Below are 8,087 nucleotides of genomic sequence, written 5' to 3'. Positions count from 1 at the left end.
AAAGAGTTCGTAGAAAAATTAAAAAATAAAATTGATGACCAATAGCGTCCACTAAGAGTGGACGCTGAAGACATATTATTAGGGTCGACTTTCAAAGTCGACCCTAATAGTTAAGTATTAGGGTCGACAAAGAGTTCATAGAAAAATAAATAAAAAATAAAATAAAATAAAATTGATGACCAATAGCGTCCATTAAGAGTGGATGCTAAAGACATATTATTAGGGTCGACTTTCAAAGTCGACCCTAATAGTTAAGTATTAGGGTCGACTCTAAAGAGTCCGTAAAAGAATTAAAAAAAATTTAAAAAATAAAATTGATGACCAATAGCGTCCACTAAGAGTGGACGCTGAAGACATATTATTAGGGTCGACTTTCAGTTAAGTATTAGGGTCGACTTTGTCAACCTTAAAGAGTTCGTAGAAAAAAAAATATAATAATAATATTGATGACCAATAGCGTCCACTAAAAGTGGACGCTGAAGACCCATTATTAGGGTCTACTTTGAAAGTCGACTCTAAAGAGTGCGTAGAAGAATTAAAAAATAAAAAAATAAAATTTGATAACCAATAGCGTCCACTAAGAGTGGACGCTGAAGACCCATTATTAGGGTCGACTTTCGACTTTGAAAGTCGACCCTAAAGAGTACGTAGAAGAATTAAAAAAAAAAAAAAAATTGATGACCAATAGCGTCCACTAAAAGTGGACGCTGAAGACCAATTATTAGGGTCGACTCTCAAAGTCGACCCTAATACTCATGTATTAGGGTCGACTTTGTTGACCCTAAAGAGTACGTAGAAGAATTAAAAAAAAAATTAAAAAAATAAAATATATTTCTAAATTGTGCCAATGGTTGGTTAGACCAGAAGATCAATTGTCTATCAACTTGTTTTTGAAGTTGTTGTGTTTGTGCTTACTCTTCTTGTTTTTACCGCAAAACATTTTCAACCATGTATATTATTAAAACTAAGCTTCACAACAAAATTAAAAATGAGTTTTTGACTGATTCGTTGATGTTGTACATTGAAATATAAATTATTGAAAAATTTAATATACATATTTGAACGCCACTTTAGCCCAAAAGTCAAAGCTAAGGAACTTGAGTCCACTTATATATATTAACTATAATTAGTCTTTATATTTTTTCAATGTAAGATTCAACACTCACAAATCAACTTACAACAACGAGACAAACTATATTTGACTTTCTGTTACAAGCCTCAGCCCCATATTTCTTGGCAATTCCATATAGTCAAGACTCAAAGACAATGAGATTGTTTAAGGTTCTTTTAAATTTCTGTTGTGGTGAGAGATGTCTAGCATCTAACAAATCACTTTTTCTTCTGCAATTTTCTGTTGTCGCGGACAACATCAACACCATCTCTGCGCTCTTTTGCTTTGAAGTGACTATGCTGGACTCCATCACCAACATTATTTGTTTCAGCAAGGCATTTGAATCTTGGACCTTAAAATTTGGCTTTTCATTTTGTGGTCCTTGAAAGGCTTATTTGTAGTATCTTAATATGTAAACCCCTTCCTGTAGGGAGAACTAGTTTGATGATGTTAGGTTATGTTTTGGTACATTCGGTTTGCATGTAAGTTGTTGAAAATGAAGCATCTCAGCATTTCCAGAAAGTTGATTCTAGAAGGCCCTGTCCGGACCGCCAGAAGCCAGATCCGAACCCAATATCCAGAAAACTTAATCTGAAGGGCCTGTCTGGACCGTCAGAAGCCGGGTCCGGACATAAAAACCAGCAAGCCTATTTTGATGTGCAGGTCCGAACTGCCAGAAGCTGGGTCTGGACCCCATTTCCAGCAAACTGATTTTGAGAGGTAGGTCCGGACCGCTAGAAGCTGGGTCCGGACTCAAGTTCCAGAAAGCTGCATTTGAGAGTCAGGTCCGGACCGTCAGAAGCTGGGTCAGGACCCAATTCCCAACAAGTTCATTTTATATGGCTTGTCCAGACACAAGACTTGGATGTCCGGAAACCACAAGGTGTTACACATATGTAACCCTAGCCATGTCCGGACACCCACTTATCCCTGTCCGGACATGGCTGCTGAATTGTTATTTTATTCTCTATTTAAGCAAACTATTTTGCTTATGATATGTACGTATTTTGGAGAGCAAAATTAGAGAGCTTAGAGAGAGAGAGAGATATTGTTCTAGTTTATTTGAGAAAAGATTAAATACGTGAAGCCAATCGGAGTTCCGGTGAAAGGAAATCTTTTAGAAGAATTGTGCTAGATGTTCTGGAAAGGGCTACTGAGGTAGAAGTCAAGTGGATCACTTGTCGTGTGCAAGGAAGAGTCAAAAGTTTTGTAATTCTTCTTGTATTCCTTATTCTTCTTATAGTGAATCGATTTCCTGGGTTTGGCTCCCCAAGAGAGGTTTTACATTTAGAGAGTTCTCTAAATGGTTTCTTCTTCGTAACCAAATATCTGTGTTCTTGAATGTTCATTTCATATCTGTATTTGGTTGAATATTATTTGTTAGGTTAGATCTTATTCTACATAATCTTTGTGAAACACCTATACATTTGAATAGGTGTCGTTTGGAGTCGTTTTTAGAATTTTCAATTGGTGTCAAAGCGGGTACACTCCGTGAAGGAATTTTTTCCTGAGTGTGATCCGAGACTCCATATCAAATGTCTCTTACTGTTGCTCATAATTCCCTTCCTGTCTTTGACGGAACAAATTATACGCTTTGGAAAATTCGTATGAGAGCATACTTTAAATCTATTAATGTTTGGCATATTGTTGAATCTGGATGGACATGTCCAGACAAAGCAATAGCTGAATGGACAATAGAGGAAAAGAATAATGCTACTGCGAATGACAAAGCTATAAATGCTATTTACATCTCTGTTTCAAATGAGGAATTTTCAAGAATTTCTAGATGTGAGATAGCTAAGGAAGCTTAGGAAACTTTAAAAATCACACATGAAGGAACTAAGGTTGTTAAAACTTCAAAAATTCAAATGTTGGTTTCTCAGTTTGAGGAGATTAGAATGCAGGAAGATGAAACTTTTGATGAATTCTATTCAAAGCTTAGTGCGATTAGAAACTCTACCATTAATTTGGGAAATAAAATGGATGATGTTAAAGTGGTGAAAAAAATCTTAAGATCTTTACCTGAGTGGTTTATATCCCGAATTGCAGCTATACAACAGAGTAAGGACTTAGATACTATGAGAGTCGAAGAACTTGTAGGTTCCCTTCAGACTTTTGAGCTAATTCTACCCAAACTCAAGAAAACTAAAAACATTGCTCTTAAAGCAAAAAATGTTAAAGTCAATTCTTGTGGTTCGTCTGATGAGGATTTTGGGGATGATGAAGAATTTGCCCTGTTTGCTAAAAAATTTAGAAAATTCTTTAGACCCGTGAATGGAAAGTTTAAAAATCAAGACTCAAAATTTCCTGTGAAACCTAGAGGTGAAGTTAGAAGTAATCCTCGAGAAAACTTAGAGACTGATAAGAAGGATAAGTTTACTAGTGGACGCAAATGTCATGAATGTGGGGTCGGGGTTGTTGTGAAAATTTATTTAACTCGCAAGTGCACGAATCAATTGTAGTTAATGGATTGCAAGTGCGAGATCGAACCCATAGGGAATTGTATTCTTGAAAGCAATTTCAAATCTAAATTAATTAAATTCTAGTCTAGTTCCAAATCTTTGAGAGATTTTTTTGTTTAAATGAAAAAGCAAAAGCATGAGCAATTTAAAGTGATTGAAATCTTATGACGAGCACAAAGGTTTCGGAATCTGCACTCACAAATTCATAACAACATAATTTCATGATCTATAATATTCCCCAAAGTTCTCATATATAAATCTTAAGTTTGTTTTACTATTGCTTCAAAGAATTAATCAAAAGATCCCATGTATCCATTCATAACCCAAATCACAAAAGAAATCCAATATTCGATCAAATCATTAACTGTATCCGTAAATCACAAGAAAATATCCAATCTTTATCAAAACATCAATTGTATCCAGAGAATAAATCACAGGGAAATCCAATTTTTAACAAAGAAAACCAAGCAATCAATTGTATTGAATAATCTTAAATCATCAAGTGTATCCTTGAATCACAAAAGATATCCAAGAGTTATTCAATCCAATTGATTAGAAGTAAAACAATAGAGCAATTAAACCATTAAATTGGGAAATATTACATACATGAAACAAAGTTGCTAATCATAAGTGAGGCTTCATCCTCAACCTTAGTTGAAGGTTTAGCCTCTCATGTTATTGAAAGACAAAACAAAATTGATTGAATTCATAATGTAAAATCGAGTACTTACAAATAAGAATCACAAAGTAGAGATTCAAAAGTTAGGAAAACCTTAAACTCTCTTCTTTCTCCTCTGCAATCTTCAAATTCGTAGCCCCCTCAACTAATCTAATAATTCCCTATTTATAGACCTAAAACTTAGGGTTTTACAAGTTGAAATCGGATACAATTTGTCCAGGTTTGTACCATTTAATTACGGGACGATTTTGGAATAGTAAACGTCCGAATTAGGAAAATCCTATTTCACAATGAATTGTATTATTTTGAGTTAGCTTTCCAAAGCCACTTGAATCACCTTAATCGGATATGTGAACGAAAATTTATGGTCAAAATACTAAGACGTGTAGAATCTGAATTTGAATCCAATTCGAAATTTTATCCAATCTTATCTTTAATCCGATTTACCCATTTCTTGGATTCGGTTAAACTTAACCACATCATCTAGGTCTTCTCAAAGTATGTTTTCTTCCAAAAAGTAGTTTTTCTTCAACACCTACAAAATACTAAAAACACAAAACTAACATAGAACATCAGATAATAACACAGCTAAAGGATTAACACAAGTAAATTAAGGAGTCCAAATATGCAATATTTGACACACATCAAACACCCCCAAACTTAACTTTTGCTAGTCCCTTAGCAAAAAAAAACAAAAAATAGAATGAAAACAAAACAAAACAAAACATAGATCCTCTTTCGTGGGAGAGACGATTGCATTTAGCATATGCAACAAGCCTTTTAAACCCCTAGGCATCCCTAGTGGACGAGTGAAGTCTCGTGAGGGCTTAGCAGGAATGATACCCACAAACATTGTAGTACTATGTTGTTAACAAGAAAGAAGTTTCACATAAACCATGGTTTTTATTCATGAGCAAACTTAAAAAGACAAACACCATCATCACTATCAAAAGGAAATCCAGAATCAAATCACTCATAAATGAACAATTTAGACTTCATATGTTCTGAAATGTGTAAAGTGTAATTAGCATACAATCATGAAGCTTTCAGCTTAAACTCAAGACAAGTTCCATAAAATTTGTAAGAATCCCTAACAGATGAAACAACCAAGGCAAGATATGCAACTTTTTTTTTTTTTTTTTTTTTTTAACAGACTTTGTAGTGTCTAACTCCCTTAAGCTTTCTAATTGACCCATGTAACAAGTGTTAGGCCAATCACTCCCAAGCCAGGTGGCTTTATGGCACTAGATGTAAAACATCTCTAAGGGCTTAGTAACTTAAGTCAACAAGGCTACGAAGCCAGACTAGCCATATCTTAAATCAATATTGAATTTCACACCTTTTGACACGAACACTCAATGCTTAATGAGGCAAGAGGTCCGGTTACTCAACAAAAAACTCAACATGATCTTTCTTTTCTTTTTCCTTCTCTTTTTATTTATTTATTATTTTTTTTTTTTTATATCTTGCAAGCCAATGGTTATTCATCAATAGGTCATCCAACAAATCTCAAAGAGAACAAGCTTAAGCTCAAACATCATACCTCACAGAAAACATGCTAATGTGCTCATAAAAATTTATCTCAAAACAAGCGAAATCTCTTTTACCCAAAAATAAGTCAAAGAACTCAGACTCCAAATGACATAATGATGTGTTCAACCCTTTAAGCAAGCTAATGAAATGCAAACCACAGTCACAGTTTAACTCAAACTTGACAAAAACATAGCATAATTTATTTTATTATTATTATTTTTTTTTAACACAAAAAGACAAATAAAACTAAACAAATAAAAACAAAAATAAATAGACAAAGATAGATAAAGTGTTTTTCCATACCCCCAAACTTGAATCACACATTGTCCTCAATGTAGGCAGAAACACAATACCAAGAGGTATAAGGAACCAGAGTGAGCAAAGTGACGACCTCCAAACTTACTCATAATAACACCTGTCCTGAAAAACACAAAAATAAAACAAAAATGAAGATAGACGAAACAACACAAAAAATGACTAAAAATACCAAAGAAAAAGGAATGCCTCCCATAAGCGCTAAGTTTACAGTCTTCAGCCAGACTTTTCACCGCTGATGATTAAGTAGACGACATAGGATCTTCCAAAGGCAATTCCACACTCTCCGAAATTTCTAGTTCCAAGAATGGCTTCAACCGCTGACCATTGACCTTGAGAGCACTTCCATTTTTAGGATCCTGGATTTCGATGGCTCCATGAGTAGAAACTGCACGCACTATGAATGGTCCAGTCCATCGGGATTTGAGCTTTCCTGGAAACAGATGCAGACGTGCGTTGTAAAGGAGGACTTTCTGACCAACTTCAAATGATCTTCTCAAAATGTTTTGGTCATGGATCTTCTTCATCTGATCTTTGTATAGCTTGGCACAGTTGTAGGCATCATTCCTCAATTCTTCTAATTCATCTAGCTGTAACTTTCTTTGCTCACCAGCTTTGGTGAGGTTGAAATTTAGCTGCTTTAGAGCCCAATAAGCCTGGTGCTCCAATTCCACAGGGAGGTGACAAGCCTTGCCATACATGAGTCGGTAGGGAGACATGCCAATTGGAGTCTTGAATGCAGTCTGGTATGCCCACAGAGCGTCATTGAGTCGAAGAGACCAGTCCTTCCTTGTCGGGTTCACCGTCTTTTCTAATATCCTCTTGATTTCTCTGTTGGATATCTCAACTTGCCCACTTGTCTGAGGATGGTAGGGAGTTGCAACTTTATGAGTAATGCCAAACTTCTTCATGAGTTGCTCAAAATATCGGTTGCAAAAATGCTTCCCCCCATCACTGATGATGGCACGTGGTGTCCCAAAACGTGCGAACACATTTTCTTTCAAAAATTGCAACACAATTCTGTGGTCATTAGTCTTGCATGCAATGGCCTCCACCCACTTGGAAACATAATCCACCGCTACAAGGATGTAAAGATGCCCATAAGAATTAGGGAAGGGCCCCATGAAATCAATGCCCCAAACATCAAATAGCTCCACAATAAGGATCGGGTTCAGCGGCATCATATTCCTTCTTCCAATGCTCCCCAATTTCTGACATCTATCACAGGCTGAACAGTAGGAATGGGCATCACGAAAAATGGAGGGCCAATAGAATCCACTTTGAAGAATTTTCGCCGCGGTCTTTTTAGAACTGAAGTGGCCTCCACATGCATGATCATGGCAAAAAGATAGGACATTTTGCTGGTCATTTTCAGGAATGAATCTCCTTATAATCTGATATGGGCAGTATTTGAACAGGTAAGGATCATCCCAAAAGAAGTACTTCACCCCAGCCAAGAATTTTGATTTGTCTTGCCTGGTCCAATGTGATGGCATTTGGGCAGTGACAAGGTAGTTCACTATGTCTGCGAACCATGGTGCAAGATTTTGAGAGATGTACATAAGTTGTTCGTCAGGAAATGTCTCAGCAATCGGCACAGCATTATCATTAAAGTCCACAACCAACCTGGATAGATGATCAGCTACCACATTCTCGGAACCCTTCTTGTCCCGAATTTCAATATCAAACTCTTGTAGCAACAGAATCCACCAGATGAGATGAGATTTAGCATCTTTCTTTGACAATAGATATTTCAACGTAGCATGATCAGAGTAGACTAAGACTTTAGATCCTAGCAAGTAAGATCTAAACTTATCCAGAGCAAACACTACAGCTAACAACTCCTTTTCAGTAGTGGAGTAGTTAAGTTGTGCATCATTCAGAGTCTTGCTGGCATAGTATATGACATGTGGAATCTTCTCTACTCGCTGACCCAAAACGGCTCCCACAGCATAATCAGAGGCATCACACATTATCTCGAACGGAA

The sequence above is a fragment of the Corylus avellana genome, chromosome ca1 (genome assembly GCF_901000735.1).
Source record: "Corylus avellana chromosome ca1, CavTom2PMs-1.0".
Lineage (NCBI taxonomy): Eukaryota > Viridiplantae > Streptophyta > Magnoliopsida > Fagales > Betulaceae > Corylus > Corylus avellana.
This window is presented reverse-complemented; position numbering follows the sequence as displayed.